General features: G+C 40.4%; 1 protein-coding gene and 1 long non-coding RNA gene across 8 annotated transcripts in view; one reads left to right on the top strand and one right to left on the bottom strand.

Annotated features, from left to right (window-relative positions):
* The window catches only part of alpha-Man-IIb (alpha-Mannosidase class II b), a 134,643-nt gene that overhangs the window by 40,573 nt on the left and 74,500 nt on the right, over positions 1-19,570 (top strand). Inside the window, exons 1-2 of one of the 7 annotated variants that reach the window (XM_067353596.1) lie at positions 16,977-17,210; positions 17,461-17,983. The exons of 3 other annotated variants lie outside the window; for them this stretch is intronic. The gene's annotated coding sequence lies outside the window, so the exon portion shown is untranslated. Of the gene's footprint in view, positions 1-6,589; positions 6,783-16,976; positions 17,211-17,460; positions 17,984-18,476; positions 18,700-19,570 lie in introns of those variants that run through there. 3 more of the 7 variants (XM_012370724.2, XM_012370723.2, XM_067353597.1) reach the window with 3 other exon arrangements.
* The window catches only part of LOC136999553 (uncharacterized), a 48,932-nt gene continuing 29,609 nt past the window's right edge, over positions 248-19,570 (bottom strand). The window contains exons 2-3 of the long non-coding RNA XR_010889904.1: positions 1,318-1,360; positions 248-1,202 (exon numbers count right to left, since the gene is read on the bottom strand). This is a non-coding gene — a long non-coding RNA (uncharacterized lncRNA). The remainder of the gene's footprint in view (positions 1,203-1,317; positions 1,361-19,570) is intronic.

Raw genomic sequence — 19,570 nt, 5'->3', positions numbered from 1 at the left:
TGATGCCGGCGTGCCTCTGCGAAGCGCGGAACACAATGAGCGACGTCGCTTCACACGATTCGAAATCGCGAGAAATTGTATGTATTTTTTAGCTGTCGCAGTTGTGTACTTTTCGTATAATTCACATTGAGGGATTCTCGAATCAATTATCTATTATTCCTAAGGTCGTTATTCTATTACACTTGTTATAAAACTGTCGAGCAGTGCAATCTCTGTCGCGAGTTTCACGAGGATACTCGGTGAATAATTTATGTGAAAATCGTCCTGCGACACCCGAGACCGAAGAGTCATGTGTATGCAAAGTTACGAAAATGGAAACGCCTACGCGCGCCGCGTGCATCGGATTATGATGCCGGCGCGGATATACATCCATCGCGCGGCTATAACGCACGCATAACCGCACATATAATATCGTACGTGCGCAGATAAGACAACGAGAAGGCATATCGGATGCACCTATGCGAAAAGGCGTCCTCCTTACGAAGGGATCTAGTTTCTCTGGATATTGGTTATTGATCCGCTCGCGAACCAGTCGTCTTCGTCGCTTCGCGCATTCCACGCATTGCGAGAAGAGAGAATCGCTGAATCATTACGTTTCCCGAAGATATTTGCACAACGCTAAGCTCGAAAAAGAGATCCAGTTTGCAATTACATTTTCATGACAACGCGCGAAATTTCGCATTTCCCTTCGTAAAATATAATAAAAATTCATTTCTGAATCAATAACAGCTTTATAATGTTTTTACACCACGTCAATTAATTTAAATTACAGAGTTTGATACATTTTTGGTTAGAAAGCTCGTTCGACATAAATTCGAGAGAAATTGTTGTAACTGCGTTTAATAAAGATTCCATTTTGCCGAATTATTATTTCTCGCGCGATCGCCCTCTCACGTCGGCATTTCTCGGCCACCGTTCGTCTCAGCGAATTTTTTGTCCAACAATTTATGACTGCGATCCGAAGACCCGACCGACTCTGCTCTGCCCCTTTCGTCGGCTCGATTTTTCGATCATCGATAATACGTGGCATCGTTCCAAGCACCCCGGGATTTTGATCCCCGTTTCTTCTTTCTTTGGCCCTTTAGCTCTATTCCTTCAACTGCGAATTGCTCGCCAAGCGATTTTTTACAAATTTTACATAAAAATTAGTAGTCTTTTTTGTCAATCGTTTGGGTTTCCTTTTCAAAAACTCATCTGCCCGTCTGCAGAAATAATTAAGAAAATAATATAACTTTTATAAAATTCTGTGTACCTTATATCACTTTTGGATCTATTAACTTAATATAATAATATTGGAATAAAATTAAAGTTACTTACCGATACGATGCGCAACAGCAGAGTTATTCTGTTCAAAGTTGGCCTGTAAAATACAAAAAAAATATTCAGATTATAGTAGTGTTAAAAATAATTAGTATCAGAGAGAAAACTATATTCTCGAAATTGTATTCTCGTTCTCATTTACATTGCTGTGAATTTTCTCATGGAAAATCTTTGCTATACTTCGTGGAAAAGTTCTCGCTTTGCATTTGCATAATACTGATTCGTTTAATTTTAACAGTTCGGATAAAAAAGACGATCTTGCGGATATAAAATTGCAATCAAAGATTACACCAAAGTTTGCCGACGTTGATTTACATTCGATGACGGAGCCGCTCGCGCGTTATTCTTCCCTTTAAAGTCAGCGATTTGTATGGATGAATATGAGAGATTCGCGCAAAATTAAGGATTCGTGAAATATGCATCGGCGTTCGCACGGGTCTCTCTGTCCCGGCGCAATTTTACGATCGTTTCTCTAGGCCGACCCAATTCCAGTCGTGATATATAAGAGAAGATTCGCGAAGTGGTTTACTCTGTCGTCCGGATTTTTCGACTCCGAGGAAAACCCCCGTGACATTTAATAACCTTTTGTCACGGGAGAGACGATCGCATCGACCGGATCTCGTACGACACCTGATGCGCATTGTGACGTTGTATTTTGCTACCGTGAAAAGCAATACGGTAGACAACAGGAAGAGGAGAAGATAAAAGCGTCTGACGTGCGCGGGCTTGAGTTCCTTAAGTTACATTTCGAGAATTTTGCTGTGCAGCTTTTAAACAATTTCGTTCTATTCGTGTTCGTGCATGTTTTTATATTATGCTATATTTATTATTTTTTTTTTTTTCGAGAAAACGTAAATGTTTTCGATCGACAATACGCTGTATTAACAATTTTGTAATTTGCAAAATTTTTTTCTATTCGCAATAAATTGCGCGCAAAGTGCCATAAACGGGCAGAATGCCGCGAATCTGGCGATTGTCCCAGTTGAGAAGTGACCCGAAAGAATTCACTAACTTTTCGAAAAGCCGCGGTTACGGAACTCGCGCCAAATTGCCAAATAAATCAGGTCTTAACTGCCCCCCCTCTGCAATTGCGGCGCTCTTTGGCTTCATTCCGTCCCCGCTGTGATTTCTCGTAGGGCGGCTGCCGTTATTCGAGAGCTGGACAGTCTTCCGACCGCATTAGACCTATGGACCCTTTGTAGCCCTTGCAGCGTGTACTGGTTAGCGCGATCTTGTCCGGATGCACATGTTGCCAAATGGCCGTGGTGATTGGTAGCCAGATGTTCGGCCTGTAAGCTACTCATCTTCAAATTCTGAGGCAAACATCAACGATGAAGCGCTTCATTCTGCAATTTTGCACAATTTCCCTCTCTCTCGCTCTCTCTCTCTCTTTCTCTCTTTCTCTTCGTATATATTATATGGGTTTACTCGAGGAAAAGTTAGGAGATTATATGAAATAAAGATGATATAAATAATATTTTTTAGAAAATAGATACTTGAATAAAACAAGAAATAATAAATAATTTCAACATTTACATTTACAATTAATTTTTTAATCGATTAAATTGAAATAATTGTAAAAGCAAATAAAACAACGTAACGTTCACGCCGCATTCACGTTCACGGGAACAGGATATTGACGTGAAATCAATAACACTATCAAACGCGTAATGACGTGAAGACAAATCGGATTGTTTATAATTCCCTATACCCTCCCAATAATTAATTTTAGCTGTTTGTTTGCAAGCGATACCCGGCGTTTATCGCGCTCTATAACAACAGACGTCAGCGGGAAACAAAAAAAATAGCAAACGCGATCGAAAGCTCGGTATTTGGTTTAAAGGGAATTCGTAACAGAGCCTGTTTTCAATTATACGCATACGTCCGCGCCTGTATGCACATATATGCACACACATACCCGCCGCTCCTTTCTCGAAAATGAATGTCATAAATATTTTGTTGGAAGCGCGGTTGTAGTAGCGATACACATTAACCTTGTCGCCTGATCGATAAACTGCTGTTTTAGCTAGCCTTTTTGCACAGCAATATTTCAGCGTCAAGGATCAAAGTGCATCAAAGGGGTCCCGGGCTAGTGCATCGACGTAGTTTGCAAATTAACTTGCACAGATGATACAGCTCGCTCGTGCGGAGGTGTGCATGTAGAAAAAAAAAAGCAGTAGCATGTGCATTTGCATCGGCTAAGGTTCAAGCAAAGGGAAAGATACCTGTGCGCACTTGGCTTTGTTCGCGGCCGGTTGCTCCTTTTTTCAACGTTTTTTCGGCCGTTTACGCTTCAAAGCGACGCCCGTGGGAATCGCGCAGCGTGTAAGACGATTATGCCATAGCCTCCTGCACTCCGCATAGCGTAAAACTCGAGAAATAAAGTCGGTCAAATTGTGCGCAACCCGCGACATTTATATCGAATTTTGCGAATGGAATTATTTTACCAACTAGTTGGAAGCAATTATAACGGGAGGAGAGTAGTTATTTGGAGAAAAAGTTTTGCCTTGTAATAAAATATTTATTGCGTTCGCATAGATACAACATTAAAAGTGATAAATTACTGCAACAGTGAAAAACGGATAAAAGTTTTTAATAATATTATTAAACAATAACAAATTCGTGATTCCTTTAATGATGTTTTTGTGAAATATGTCTAATAAAAGAGTTACACTTCCAATAATGCGTTGAAAGTGATTATTGACAATCGCGCGAGAATATTAAAAAAAAAAAAAAAAAAAAAAAATGAAAAAGGGACATTTTGATAAATGTCGCGAATAAAACGATTCGAAATGTAACCAGCGCTGCGCGTCAATCTTATATTTGTCATCCCATCGCTTTTTACTGTAAATGCTCCCAAGATCCGGCAGACACTCTCGAAGTTCGCGCGGAATTCCGGAGTTCTTCAATAAGTTCTTCAAGGACGTTGGCACTTGACCCAAGTACGCGTCGGAACTATCGATTCGCGAGCGCACTTCGATCGCTCTCTCGATTCGGCACTCTGGATGTAATACTAACTTTATCCTAATTTAACTTGTTATCGTTATTAATTTGGAAGCGAGTTGACACGAGCGCGCCTGACTTTGGTTGAGTCAACCCAATTCCTTCGCGAATTTCGCGGTTCCGAAGCTCCGGCTGAGGTAGTCGTGCAAACACTCGCCGGTGACGTTATACTCGCGGTAACGACCGAAATAACGTAGAAACTCGACCGCGCGTTGGCGCCATTTACGTCTCCGGTTCTGCTGTACGCGTTGGATTAACGTTCCCGGCCGACGTGAATGACTGCCTGTGCAAATGATACACACACAGGCGCACAGAGTGGGTCACGAAGCTGACTTGTTGGGAACATCGTGTTCCCTCCATATGAGCCGCGAGTCAACTCCACGAGCTCTATTCTACATACTGATTGCGGTTAGTTAGCCGCGCAAGTTATTATTCGCCGAAGAAAACAGCAACCGTGCGCGCTGCTCGCGTATTTTTCTCCCGCGACTGTCAGCTTTAATTCGAAGTTTTAATTGGAGGTTTTAAAATGAAGTTTTTAATTCCAAGTTTCAGATGCGAAGTTTTTAATTCAAAGTTGCACGCGGCAGGATAAATATATAATTATGTTCTTGTAGTTCCGCGGAAACTTCCACTGTCCGCGCGGGGGGCGAGCTAGTGCTTTTTCTAACGCTCCTGTTTGCCTCGTATCGCGAATTTTATTGGAAAATATCGCGAACTTCTCCCATCTCGGCGCGGTGTTTTTGCGAATATCACTGACTTCCTCCAATTTCCATTGAAATTTCAGCGAACTCTCCTGACACTTGATTCTCTCCGTCGAAACTACAACCGAGTTGCGCGCGATTTTCCCAGACGAGCGCGAGCTCCGCGCCGAGCTCAGATTTCCGCTTTTGCCGCTCCAAGTTTATCCACACTAGTCTTGCTTGAATATACAGGAACTCGAATACTTAACAGACCTTTAACTCAGTCACGAACTGCACATGAATATGAATACAGGCCTTATATGTTCAACATTTCTAATACGATCATAATTTAACGGGTGGATGCTTTGCACGGCCTTCATCAAAGAACCAAGAAGCTGTGAATTTTGAAATTCTAATTTCACTGAATAAGGATGGATACTCTGTGCGTTGCATATTTATAATTTTATCTTACTCCTGTCTCTTAACTTTCGTAACGATATTAATAGTTTCAAACATCAATCTTCCGTAGCATCCTCGAAATATTTCCAGATTCATTAAAGGCCTTATCACACTCTACTGCGTGTTAAAAATCTCATTTTGGCGAGGATATTATTTCGCCGACGAAAGTAACCAAGTCGGCGAAAGTTTGGCCGTTAACTCCTCGTTCATCTTCGGGATGCACACGGCGCTCCGCCGGATACATCCTGCATTTGCGCGGCATGAATGGCCGACCAGCTGACTGGTTTGTTCTGCCGTTTAGACGGCGATACGCGATTGCGTAACCGGCGCTTTCTGTAACGGGTTTTGTACACTTGGCGCACACGCATGACGGAGTTATTAACCCTTTCGATGCTGAGCGTGGTAGCGCCGTGTGCGTTTTAGATGCTATAAATATTTGAGTGCTCCATATGAAAATGTTATCTGTGCGTGCTGTATTACGTTTTATTGAATATAGAATAATATTGAAAGGCGACATTGCACGCACAGAGAAGCTCTGCATAAGGTAAAATAAATAATATTTATTGAGAGCTTCAGCATCGAGAATGTTGAAAATATATTCATGTATGTATGTAACGTATTACGGTGCTGCGACAGCTTATTTTTTTTTTTAACTTGATTACAATGCAAGAGAAACTCGCGTAGAAGAGACTCATTTTTTCGACTCATCCATATAAATTTGCCTCATTCTTTCAATACAGGGATGCGATCTGGAAAAGATTTTGACACCAATTTGTGCGTATTCGGCTTATTTACACTTCATCTTTACGTTACTCCGTTTGCGTTACGAGATGGGGCTTATTTTGAACGCTCGCTCGCGGCCTCCTCGTGCGCTTCTTTTACCGCGAGCTGATACTCCGAAGCTGAAATATATACGTGCGTGAACCACCGTGGCCGCTCTCCGGTGCGCGATCGCCCTCCTCGTGCGTCATCACTCCGCGATGCCGCGCTGCGCGCGCGGGAGAAAGAAAGATAGGGCGAGAATGCGTGTGCATGCGAGCCAATCGCAGTCTGGGTCCATGGGTGGCCACTTAGTGTTAGTTGGCCAGATTCGTAGGTAGGTTGTCTGGCCGATGGCCTTTCGACCCGAGTGCAGTTTTCTCGCGGACCTCCTTCTGGCGCGCTACGTTCTCGGCATGGACCCGATATGGGCAGTGCAGCGACGATGAGAACGTAATAATCTCGCTGATAGCACGCTATCACCAGTATGTATATCGTGTTATTTTTGGCTCTCGCCTACAGAAATCGAACTTCACTGCCGACGGATATTATTACATTATCGTGAGTATTACTACATTGTTTGAACATAAAATTGAATTTTAAAATTTACGCTAGAGAAAATTTCAGGGATTTCGATTAATTCCGCGCGTAGATTGCTTATGAATTATTTTGCTGTTTTTAAAACGAGGAGCATTCGATGTGTTCTCGGTATAAATGTTAAAAAGAAAACAAATAAATAGAAAATTACTTTCTTTTTTTTTATGTAATTTTCTCTTACATTTAAATACTAGTTACAACTTTTCTAAATACAACTTAATTCTATTTGTATCTAAATGTGATCTATTATAGCATCGAGAATATATTTAACGCCCCTCATGATTTATCTTTTATATTTTTATATTTTTCTCTCCACAATCGCTCTATAAATATTAAACACCTATTCCATTCTCTAAAAATTCCATTCTAATAATATCTAAGCAAGGTGTTAGATATTAGCAAAAATTATACGGACTGTCGCAAACGCAAAAATTTCTGCACTTTCTGCACAGAATCGAGATCGCAATTTGGTCTCTCGAACTGTCAAATCTGCTTCATGTTTCCATCTTCATTTCGACTTTCGATTGTCGCGATGCTTTCAAATGGACGATGCCGAATGATTGTCGAACACGAGCGCGACAAAAGTTATTGGCACTTGGGCGTGTTTCGAAGCGCGAAAAGCAGTTACGAGTCCACATAAAGAGCGCACGGGTAGAGTGCTTTCTCTCCAGCGGCGGCCGATGCACTTTCCTGTGTGCTTTATGGGGTGCATTACCGTTCGACTCGTCACTGTGATCTGGTCGACGTTTCTTTTTACGATTGTCATAATAGTTTCAGCTCTTTCCCGACTCTGCTCTCCATTTTGCCCCCTTTTTTATTCATGCCGGCTTCCTTTACGGTGGCGCACCAACGGTCGAATTTTTCTTTTGATGTGATCTAAATCGCTCGCGCACTCGTAATGTGTGAACTTTATCGTATCGCGATAAAATTTCATATGAACGTGCGTGTGTATGTGTGTTATTTCATCATGCGCTATTATATTTTTGCAAACATCGCGCTGTCAACATTATTTTCTTCCACGATCATTAATCCTTGATAGTAATAATATATTGTAATTATGCAATAGTACCACATGATTACACTCAATATAGTTATAAAGTGCTTAATTATTAATGATATGTTATTATAACTTATAACAGCGCGATTATGATATTCAATATATTCTCATCTGGGATCGCAATAACCAGGACTCTCGATACGCTCGTATTTCAACCGAAAGTATTCCATTTTTATCCATTGTAATCGTACATTAACTCTTTCACCTAACGTATACCACGCTTTCTTTTTAATCTCGCCCGTAACCCGCGCTTTCGCCTCCGGCGTCGTTCTATTTTTCCAGCGGCATTTTTTCCAGAATCAAATGTACGGCGGCAATTAATTCGGCGGGAGAAATAATTTTTACGGTGACGCTTTTCCGGCGAAACTCCGACGTTTTCGATGCAGCGGAGCGCGCGCGCCGCTCGGCCGGGCGCGATGCCGGCCGTCGCAGTTTGCCGCGCGTGCATTTGTAACGGAGACAAAACGCGCAGTTTTAGCGCCAATGGGCGATCAGGGACACCATTTGTCGCCGCGTGCAAGAATGGTTCGGGCAGCTGCTGAAAAACGACAGTAATCTCGCCAAAAAATATACATTCATTCCGCGCACATTATCCGGACCGTCCGGTTCCACTCGGCGTCTCATTCCACGCGCGTTTCTTTCTCCCCTTCTTTTTTTTTTCGCCGCACTAAATCCGCCGGACAAAAACGCGAATTTTAGTATCGGACCCGTGTTCAGCCAGCCTTCGCCTATATTTTTCGGAGAGTTATTTCTCTCCGACTTAATTGTAGTTATCCGTGACAGATAAATTATGAGAAAGATATGTATAATTTCACATACCATTCATGACAAATCTCTCATAATTTATGTAAGATTATTACATTATTGATAACCTAAGCAACAACATAAAAGGCAATATTAACCAAAAACGCGAATGTTGAAGCGCAACAGATATTACTTGTAAATCAATACGCAAAAATTATCAAAGGCCTCACATTTTTTTCGTAATGTTTAATTAATTTATATGTTTTGCATCCACGCTTCTGATTCTCATTGCCTGTTTTATTATTGTTTATCTTTAAAGAGCCATGCATTATGATAATAAGATTATTGAATAATTTACAATATGAGAAATATATTGATATAACATTAAAACCTAATGAAATATTGCAGAGAAGTATTGTATTTAATACATTTTGTGTGGAATATTATAATTTATTTCATTAGAAAGTCAAAAGGCAGTTCGCGTTTCGCATTAATATTCAATACTAATAACACATGGACGTTATTTACGAGACAAGTTTTACGTAAACCGATAAATCAAATAAACGATATCGCTCTGAAATTATTTTGCACGCGATGAAAGGAACTAACGAAGAATTGATAAAATGCCGGCTCAATGAGGCCGTAGTAAATTATCGGAATCGACGACTATTGTTCCCGATCGTCGCGTATCTCGCCGAGCCGGCCAGACTGAATCGATGCAAAGCGAAAATTTACACGTGCATTATAGCATTATTTCGATTCTTTATTCACGCGCGATCCTTTATTCAAGTCGCGACGAGAAAGCGTTTCTAGTGACAAAGCGTGGAAACGAAGAGACGGTGAGGGGGGGAGGGGGGGAAGGGGGGGGAGGGGCAAAAGCGTAGAAACCTAGCGAGATAGAGTGAAAAAGGGTGAAAAGAAATAAATAAATAAATAAACTCGCCGGCCGGCTCTATGTATACTCGGTGTGCCTGGAACGACAACAAAAACTGCAGCGCCCGAGCGTGTTGCAGGTGCGCGCGACGTAGGTAATCGAAACGTTAATGGACGCCAGGAAAAACCGCGAAGCTGGGAAAAATGCCAATGCATCATAGGTGAGAATATTATTGCGCGGGATGAGCATGTGGTATAACGCCCGATTGTCGATACCGCGCGCGTTTCAATCGAGTCTCTCGTTTCCTCCGCGACGATTCCGCATCTTGATTTTCTTGCCGCGTCACGCGCGATTTCTATTATGCGCAGCATGCACAAAAGCGCCCGAGTCTTTCGTACACCGTCGTTGTAGAAGCGAACGAGGAAAAATGATGGTTGTTTCAACATCGATACTTACGCAGTTATTCAATATTGTATCGCAAAACTCCGCCGAATTTAGCCCCGAGAGATGTTAATGGACAAAAAGTTCGTGCCCCTTCAGTTAATTTCAACGAAACTTTATCGGAGCAGAAGTTTAGTTTAACGTTTTAACTGTTGAAGTATTTAATGTCGGAAATTAAGAACTTGCGAGAAGCGATGGCACCGCGTGAAGTTTTCATAGAGATAGAATGGACCCCAAAGTTGACACAGAATCCGTGACTGGAAAGACCAGTGAATCTGGGGCATTCTGTATATCGGTATGCTCCGTATAGCCTCTATGTTTCAGCTGCCAAGTTATCGCTGCACCGCAAGATACAAAAAAGATCATCGTGACCCCGAACCCCGGGTTTGGCGCTCCAATTTCTTTCGCAAACACAATAAAAATTTAGACAATCAGATTGGATCGATCGAACGTGAGAAAATAATCGAGTTCTGCTGCTCCTCGGGCGCTTCGCAACACCGCGAGTAGCGGGGACCACGGCGTGCACTATATCTAAAACTAACAACGAAATGAAATAAAAATACTAAGGTCACTCGAAAGAATTTGAACACTGCGGCCGCGTATACACACGTACACGTACAGTGTCTCGGGAAATCTATATCGCGATGGCAGGACTATTGAATTTGAAAAACGAATTTCTTCTACTAATTCAGGTCTAATCGCGCGATTATTGAATGCTGAACATTACGACATTAAGCTTCAATTTAATTTTAATTTATCTGTCGTTCATCGTTCGAATGCACCTTCGTCAATAGAACTTTAGTTCGTGATTTAATAAGTGGAATATTAGATTCAAATAAATATTCACACACACACACACACACACACACACAAAAGAGTTTCGATAGGTCGAACTTCCGAGAAATCCTCTTCGATTCTCTCGAAGAATACGGACTCAATATTTTTTTTGTCTCTTAGGTTTTTTAACACGCCATATACAATTATTTTGCGCGCACGTTTCCCGCCCGACAGAAATCAGCTTTTGTCATTTGCGATGCGAAGCGACGCGGAGATAGAGAAACGTTAAGAACTCTCAGGGAGAACGGACAGACCGTAATCACGGTGTAACGAAGATAACAAGGACTTCCTGCATACTTACGAATTGTACCGTCGCTCGTATTTTTCCTCTCTCTTCCTCTCTTTCTTCCTCCGCCACACAGGGCGCGTCTAGAAAGCTCGACTGATAATGTCGACTGATTACAGTAACGATGGCATCTGTCATTCTATCAAAGCAAAGGGACAGTTCGTATGCTCGTTTGCGTTTTATTCTTCATCTCTATTGAACGTCGTAGTTGACGTTAGAATAATAGTGAAAACAAATTGAATGTCGCTATACTCAAATGTTTCCAATTTTTATAATTGACGGTAGCACGAAGCGAAGATTCGATATATTGAATTACTTGATAAAAGACTATTATACTTAACAAAAAAAAACTAAGTGAAGTGACTTTAGAATAATTTTCGAAACTAAATAACAAAAAGTACTAAAAAAATCACTTCACGCATATGAAAGTAAATGTTATCGTATTCTTTCGCGTGGATAATTTCTTCCTCAAAAATTTCAAATGAATAAATTAATAAAAGAAAATGGCGAATTTCCTTCTATCACCTCGTTTGTAACAGAACAACACTACAAAGTTCAAACTTCCATCAAAACGGAGCAAACGCACAGCATTCGCTGCTTGTTTTTTTTTATTTCGGCGCAAATTTCTGTTCGACGTTACGCCGACTTTAAGCTAAAGTAACAGCGCCAACTCGCTGCGCATCTACTAATCCGATTATATCGGCCGTTTTAAAGTTTTCTGTCGGGGAGGTTCTCGAGAGCGCTCGGCTGCCGAGAGAATGGCTGCTTTCCACGGTTACCCTCGTGTTTTTCTCATGAACATAGTTCTGCTTCTGCCGTACGCCGGAATTATACAGTAGCCGCCGCACCTGCAGGATCCTTCCAGAAGCTCTCTCCCCTCAGGAGCTATCTTTTCCTCCGCGTATGTACATACATATATATCGCAGATTAGCGTGCGCGCGCGCGCGCGCGGGAATGTTGCTCCCATTCTCTCGGGCGTTTTGTCTCCCGCAGTTCCAAAAATCCCTCCAACTTTTCTATCACCCGAGAGCAGCTTATCTCCCATCCTCGTATCCAACTATTAACATAGTTGTCGCCACGCCCCGCGCGCGTTTTCCGAACCGGCGCTTCTTTCGGATTTCCCCTTCCATTAAAAATGTGATAAAACAAAGATTCGCCTCTGCCTCTCACCTCGAAATCTGCAAGTCGTCGTAAACCAGCGCGCGCCACTTTTCGAGAATGTCTATTCCCAAAGTTCGAAGTGTCTCGCTTACGGGCACCACCGAGTCGTAGCTGCACGAGAGAGTAACTCCGCGAACAAGTTTGATAGGTGGTTCCCCTACACGGTATCGGGATTATCCGAAAGGCCGCCGCGTGCGCAGGTTCGTGCTTACAGCGATCGCGGAAATCGAGCGTTAATTTTGTTCGCAAACTGCTTCGCCCAGCGAAATAGAGGCGAAATACATTATCGTTACGGCCATTACAGGGTTGTTATTAGTAGATCTACTATCAGTTCCATTGCAGTTTGCGTTAGATATTTTCTAAAATTATGCGACAGTCGAATTAATTACACGCTATGCAATATTTCGCAAAAGTAGCGTTATAAATCATTAAAAACGTAAGAACGAAGATTCTATCGTAGAAAATAGATGCGTCTATAAATTTAATTGTTACACCGCGTGTAATATTGAACAATTGTGTTTTCTGCGATTTACAATGCTGTCGCATATACGCTCGACGTCAAAATATCCTTCGCGGAAATCACGCTTATTCGTTTGTCGTCAAAGTTGGCCCGGTAAAGCCGATTTTTTGTTTCGCCGGGGATGAAAGACAGACGGACGGGAACGAGGGATTTTCGCGTCAGACGCCGGATATTAGCCCTGTCGTAAGCGGCGCGGCGCCCTGAAAGGCCGCGCGTGGGCGTTGGAAAAAATGCTCCGACGCAAATAGCGCTGAAACTTCAAACGAATTATATCCGAGCCGGCCCCTCTCTGTCAACGCGCGCAACTGAAAACCGAATCATACTCCCTCGATATCACACGGCGCGCCGCTCCGAGGGGTGGAACAAGAGCAAGGGCTGCGAAGTGGTGGGTTGGCAGGAATCTCAAAGACCAGGATCCGTTTCCGCGAGCAGGTTTACGTAAAATGGCGATAAATTCACTGCATTTCAAATATCATATATTAAATGTGTAGAATATGAATTATGAGTTTTCTCAAAGCTCTTCCAGATTAAGCATTTATCTATACATTTTCATTTGCAGAATTATGTAAAAGTTTTTAATTAATAATTCTTCAATTTATATTAATAAAGATCACGCAGCAGAATATAGATTAGTTGGGCGTTAACGTGTTCTTTTGCTCGATGTCGACAAGTAGAATATCTTGCAATTCTTGGAAACGTTTGTCTTAATTTTCTGAAGAAAATGATAAAAAGCGAGAAGAACCAAGAATATCGAACATATATCTGATATACCTACATAAAACTTCACACTTTGATATATCGTGTAGAAATCGATGAGGCTCGATAAGTTAATCGTTCTTGCGGATGGAGCTCATCGTCTATCTCTTTGCAAGATAACAGCTGATCCGGAACACTGAATTTGCCATCAATTAAAGACACGACGTATCTTCACCATTCGTTACTCTCGAAACGTGCTCTCGAACCATTACCAGCGTGAGAACTTGACCTTTCTCGCGAGGCGCATAACTCAGGCTCGAAATTATGCTACTGTGTCGCATCGATTCTGCGCGCATTTATATCAAAGCGAAGATAAGAATTGCCGTGAATAATCTTGATTGGCCAGACTGATTATCACGAGATCGAAGTATTAATGCGTATCATTTAAGTGAAAAAGAAGATTTATGAAGATGATGGAAGTTAAATTTTCCGGCCACGAGATTTTATACGCCTTCATAGATGCTGCCAAATTTAAAATGCATTTTTTTTTTTAGCAAAAATACTATGAAAGACCGTCATGAGTTTTTAATCCTCAGTATTATATACGTTGAAAACTTAAATTAAAATTTCATTAAAACGAAATTCAATTAAGATTAAATGAAAAGCGGGATTTTGTTGCCTATTTACGCTTAATTCGTAGCATTTAATTTTCAATTTTAATTATTCTTTAATTACCAATTCTTTGCTTTTAAAATGTTACTGTTTTTTCGTTAAATCCTTTTTAACATCTGTATTTGTAAAGATTCTCACAATCAGTCTTGTCCTGTGCAGATTTGTCGCGTGATTATTCTTTATTATATCTTGAAACAATCATTCGTTTTCGCGATATTCCCCGATAATTTGCGGCGACAGCGCGATCGGAAAATACTAAAGACAATACCGACGCGAATTAAGTAATAACATCTTGAAGCGACAGATTCCGCAGCGATGTAATTCCGCGCATAAACATCCGCCATCCAATTACCCGGAAATGCAATTTCCGAAGTAGCGAAGGTAACAGCGCATCCTCTTCTTCTTATTCCGCGCCGTACTCCTTTCCACAAATTTTCGATCGTTCGAACGTGGAGCTAAATTTATCGACGAATATTAATACGATCAGATAAACGATCCCGCGCGCTTGTATTTTGAGAACATTAATCTAGCAACTTTCCAATGTCGCCGACATTATAATTTGTGTCGAATTGTCATTTATCTCTTCTTTACAATCTAAAGCTCCAACGCTAATGTCTTTATAAGTATTTTGATAAAAATGTTGGAAGGTTAAGAATTTAATGTAATCAAAATATTTCTTGATGTGACTTATTCGTACTAACAACTTAAATCGAAAATTAATATTTTTTCCTCAATTAAAATTTTCTTTAGTCAGATCTTTAGTCAGATCAGTCTTCTTTTTACACATAAAGTTTCTGAATGCGGCGCTTCCTCGTAGCACGCGCTATGCTCGATCGAGAAAATAACAAGATTTCGACACGTCACTCGTAAATGTTTTGAGAAATGTGTTTTCGACTCGGTTTCCGAGTTCGACCAGGGAGCGAGGATGTGTTCGTAAGCGGCGAACAACTGCAGTCTTCAGTTCTCCGGGTACGCAAGCGACACTCGTGTTGGCCTTTCAATCAACGTAATTGCCGTTCGATCAAGTTCGAGCCTGTGCCAATCCTGTCCAACGACAATGCCCTCTGCGCGCTCGTGTTCCACGAGATTGAAAAGTTCCTGAGCTTTCGCGCTGAAACACCGAGCTCGATCATGGAGTCTTTGCATAGAGAAAATTCGAACGTTCGCAGTTTATAAAGTCGATGAAACTCGTATTATACTTGTTAATTGCAAAGAAAGCTTTTTTCCAAAATATATAGAATTAATTTATTGCTAATAAATATGTTTGTGCGAAGCTGACGAGAACTGTTTTAAAATTGACAAAATTATCGAAATTTGTTAAATAAATAATCTAAAACTATTTATGCGTAGTACTCTTGTTAGATTATTTCAGCGATTAGAAAATGACACGAGAACTCTTTTAATATCGACAGAACTATCGAAAATCGATCAGCGTCTCATTTCGCTATTTTTAAGTATAGTCTTTCGCATGATCTACATTGTTTAATAAACATTCTAAAAACTTTCATACACAGAACTCTCGTTAGATTATTTTAGCGAGTGGAAAATGCGATGAGAACTCTTTTAGAATAAACAAAACTATGGAAATACGATACGAACTATGGAAAAAGCTCTCACTTCAAAATTAAGTATAGGTTTTTCCAACGACATAAATTGTTTGAAAAATGTTTTAGCATTATTTATTTATGGAAAAAATTGTCGGGAGACAAGTTAAGAGGCAGCGTGGCGAGCCTCGCGTCGCAGTTTATCTTGAGCTATTTTCTTTGATTTTCGACCAGACTAACTATTTGTTTAATCTAGAGTTCTAGAATTATTAAAAATAAAGTCAGACCTTTTAATAATTAGTGAGTTTCCACCAAATGATACCCCAACTTCACACAATATGTTTATTATATAAATAAATCGGCTCTATTTATAAATGAGTTGGATTAATATATTAAACAACTTTATTTGCTTAATTTTCCAGAAATAAGTGATTAATTCCGAATTATTTTGTATTTTTAATATTTTTTTTACATTTTTCGATTTTACTTAAAATATTAACTAACAATTACTACTGTAAATGTTTGGTACTTATCATTTCATACATTTGAAACATAGAATCTTATATGAATTGTTCAAGCTGGGATTTGCTGCTATATCCGCTCAAGCGTAGAATTACCCACAGTCTATTGTTAATAATTTATGATTGCAATACAGTGGATGTGCGCCCGCAGCCTTCACGGCTGAAACGTACGTTTCCAGTCGTTGTTATACGTAAATATTAATAGCGGCATGTTAATCATAGCAGAGTGAGCTATCGTTTCGATTAGTTTTACAGTGCATTAATTATGCAGCTGCTTCCGTGATAGTCCGTCACGCTATTTCATTTTCGGTATCATCAGTATAATTTGAATAATTTACCGTAAGAGGCTAGAAAACTCATCTCTTATAATATTAAATTTATTACACACATTAAACAATATTTTTTATATTATATCATATAACTTTCGATATTTTTCTCGGAATTATGAACTCCAAATGTAACATGGAAAAGTACAATTATAAATTCCAGACAAAATTGAGCGAAAAGGCTGTAAAGGAAAAAGTTATGCTAATTTCATCTACAAAAGCGATCTCTGACCGAATGCCACCGTCTTCGCGGTGACCCTCGTTCTTTCTTTTCTGAAGTCAAAACACCCTGCGGGCGTGGAGAAGTCCTCTCCGAGTGCGCGTTTCCGTCGCTCTCTCCGCCTTGCTCCGCGGTCGGTCGCATGTGCAGCCGTGCACACGTGTGTGTGGGTGGACGCGCACGATTATATCGGCACATGCGCCCCTCGCGACTGTCGCGTCGGCGGAAAAGCGGATATAGCCGGCGGCGTGTCAAAACCATTCCGCCGCCCGTGCCGCGAGTTTAGTACGGCGTGGTTCTTGGTTGCGGTTAGACGATCCGTGCACCTGCCCACGGTGCGGTAGCGCGTACGCGAGGGCTGCGAATTTGGGGCGCGCGCGTTGCGGTCGTATCGCGAAAATCGTTCGTTCGGGACGACAGTTTTTCACAGAGGTTCACCCGTCGTTTGCGCGCGTTGTGTGCTGTTTCGGTGCATTTCGTGCCGGTGCACAAGGTAAGCGAGTTGTAGCAAAAGACGATTGTAATACTCTACTCCATAATTTGAATTTCTTTTCTCAACTTTCAAGCATATCTTAATCATCTTTAATATGTTTAAAAGTATTTGTAATTCAGTTGTTAAAATGATTTAATTAATCATTTTGTTCTCTTTTATGTATATTGAAAGAAAATTTGTATTGCAATTGTTACAATCAACTCCAGGTTGCTGTATGATTTTATTGTATCCGATTGTATAAAACATACAGAATGAACGGACTTCTGGTATCACGATTGAGAACAATACTGCGTGTTGTTACGTAAAATAAAATAATGTGAACGAGATATTAAACAGTTCTTGTGAATTTATTGCTTGCGCGACGTGCGAGATAATTTAAAATCGGAAATTTTTACCTCTCTTAATGACGATCTTTCACTGAATCAGTGTACGTATATTTTATCGACATTTTCACAAAAATGCAGTGATATCCGAGATAGCGCTATGCCCGTGATGTATACGTTTTGCAAAAATGTGTTTGAAAAAGGTGACTCGGTTTTCTACTAAACACGATGTTGCGTCTGAGGCAGTGAAAAAGTTCCCTCATATATTACTGCGCTCGTACACCGAACGAATAGAGCCGGCAAAGTGTCAAAACTATTTCATTCAACCAGTGAATTCAGCACGCCGTGATTTCTTTCCGTGGTTGGACGTCTGCTGTCACAAAAGATCTAGTTCTGCGTCCGTTGAAACAAAAGATTCGAGCAGATTGATTTTGCATAATCGTTATTAAGGTATGAATTTATCATAGATCATCTTCACGATCGTGATAAAGTTACAAGTTTAATAAATTAATTCATCAAAAACTAAATTTATAAATGCATTGCAAAGTTTCAAAGTTGCAAAATAAAGCATTGTATCGTGTTTTTTTTCGGAAGAGAGCAAAATTTATTAATGATCGTTATAACTCGTAGGTATATTATTTACTTTTGGAAAATTTAAATCAGTTACAATATTTCTGTAATTTTGATCATGGAAATGAGAAGTATTCTATAACTGTTATCGTTTTATAGCGATAACATAATTGATGCTAACACGAATCATTAATAATCATTCGTTCTTAAAAAATCTAAATAAGCTATAATATTTCTGTCATTATATTTTTGTAATTTTGATATTAAAATGAGAAGTATTTTATAACTTTGTAGCAACAACACGATCTCGTAAAAAATTAATATACAGCGTTCTTTTAGGGACCATTCAGTTTTTGTGCGAGCCACTCGCAGACTGAAATTAAAATGGATATATTTACATGAATCAACATTGTGAAAAAACTGCATCTAACAACGAGCTGCCGTATACCGTTCTTTTGCGCAGTTTTTATTTGCATGTCGACACATAGTTAGCAGCATAGCTTTCGAACACAGTCCTCCGTTTACACGCATTTTTGAAATTTATTTTACGTGCGCCATACGAAGTAAGGATTCTTTGAACAACATACGCAGAAACCGTACGTATATATTACAAAATGTAAACAATAGTTTGAATTTCTGCCGCAACGATGTTTTGCAGCCGTTCGGATTACCGTCAATTTGCAACAAATGTTCGCCACTGATTACCGAGCCGTGGAAGCAACCGCGGCACTCGCGCAAAATACGATAATTTTATTTAAATCGCACACCGCACATTTAATGGTAATCATTTGATTTTAATTACGTATTTACATCGAGTGTGCACGTATATGCGCATTCAGTAAGTAAAATCCAAAACCGAGGGCGGATATTTGAAACTTGCATGCACCGCGTAAATTAGTAATTGCAAAGTTGAATGAAGTAACGTTGAAAAATATTATAATGGAAAAAATTGAGCTTAAAGTTTAAATAGCTGTATTTTTTGAAAATTTTAACCAACACTGAAATAGATTAAGCCATCGTAAATAAAAGCGCATTACGTAGATGAAAATAAATAAATTAAGAACAAACTGTCAAAAGTGCATGGTCGTCAGATCGAACATACAAAGGAACGAATTAACGTATCGCGGGTAACAGTATGCTATAAGCGAGCGAGATTAAGGATAAATTATTAAAAACACGGTCGCCCGACCGAACATACGGAGAATCAACAGAACGAGTTAATACCTTATAGATAATCATAATGTACCGTCGACGGCGCGACATTTTTCTCGGCGCGCGCTCGTAACTCGAGTCACGTAACACGCGCGAGAGGTGAGATAACAAACGGCGGAGGCGTAACGCGGCGGAGCGTTGAATAATTCTCACGTTTTAAAGGGCGCCCAATTTAAAGCGCGTCCGAACACGCGAAATGCGGCACGCGACGAAAGCGAACTGGGAAAAAGGGCGGAGGGGAGGAAGGAAAAGAAA

The sequence above is a fragment of the Linepithema humile genome, chromosome 1, assembly GCF_040581485.1.
Source record: "Linepithema humile isolate Giens D197 chromosome 1, Lhum_UNIL_v1.0, whole genome shotgun sequence".
NCBI classification, from domain to species: Eukaryota; Metazoa; Arthropoda; class Insecta; order Hymenoptera; family Formicidae; genus Linepithema; species Linepithema humile.
This window is presented reverse-complemented; position numbering and strand designations above follow the sequence as displayed.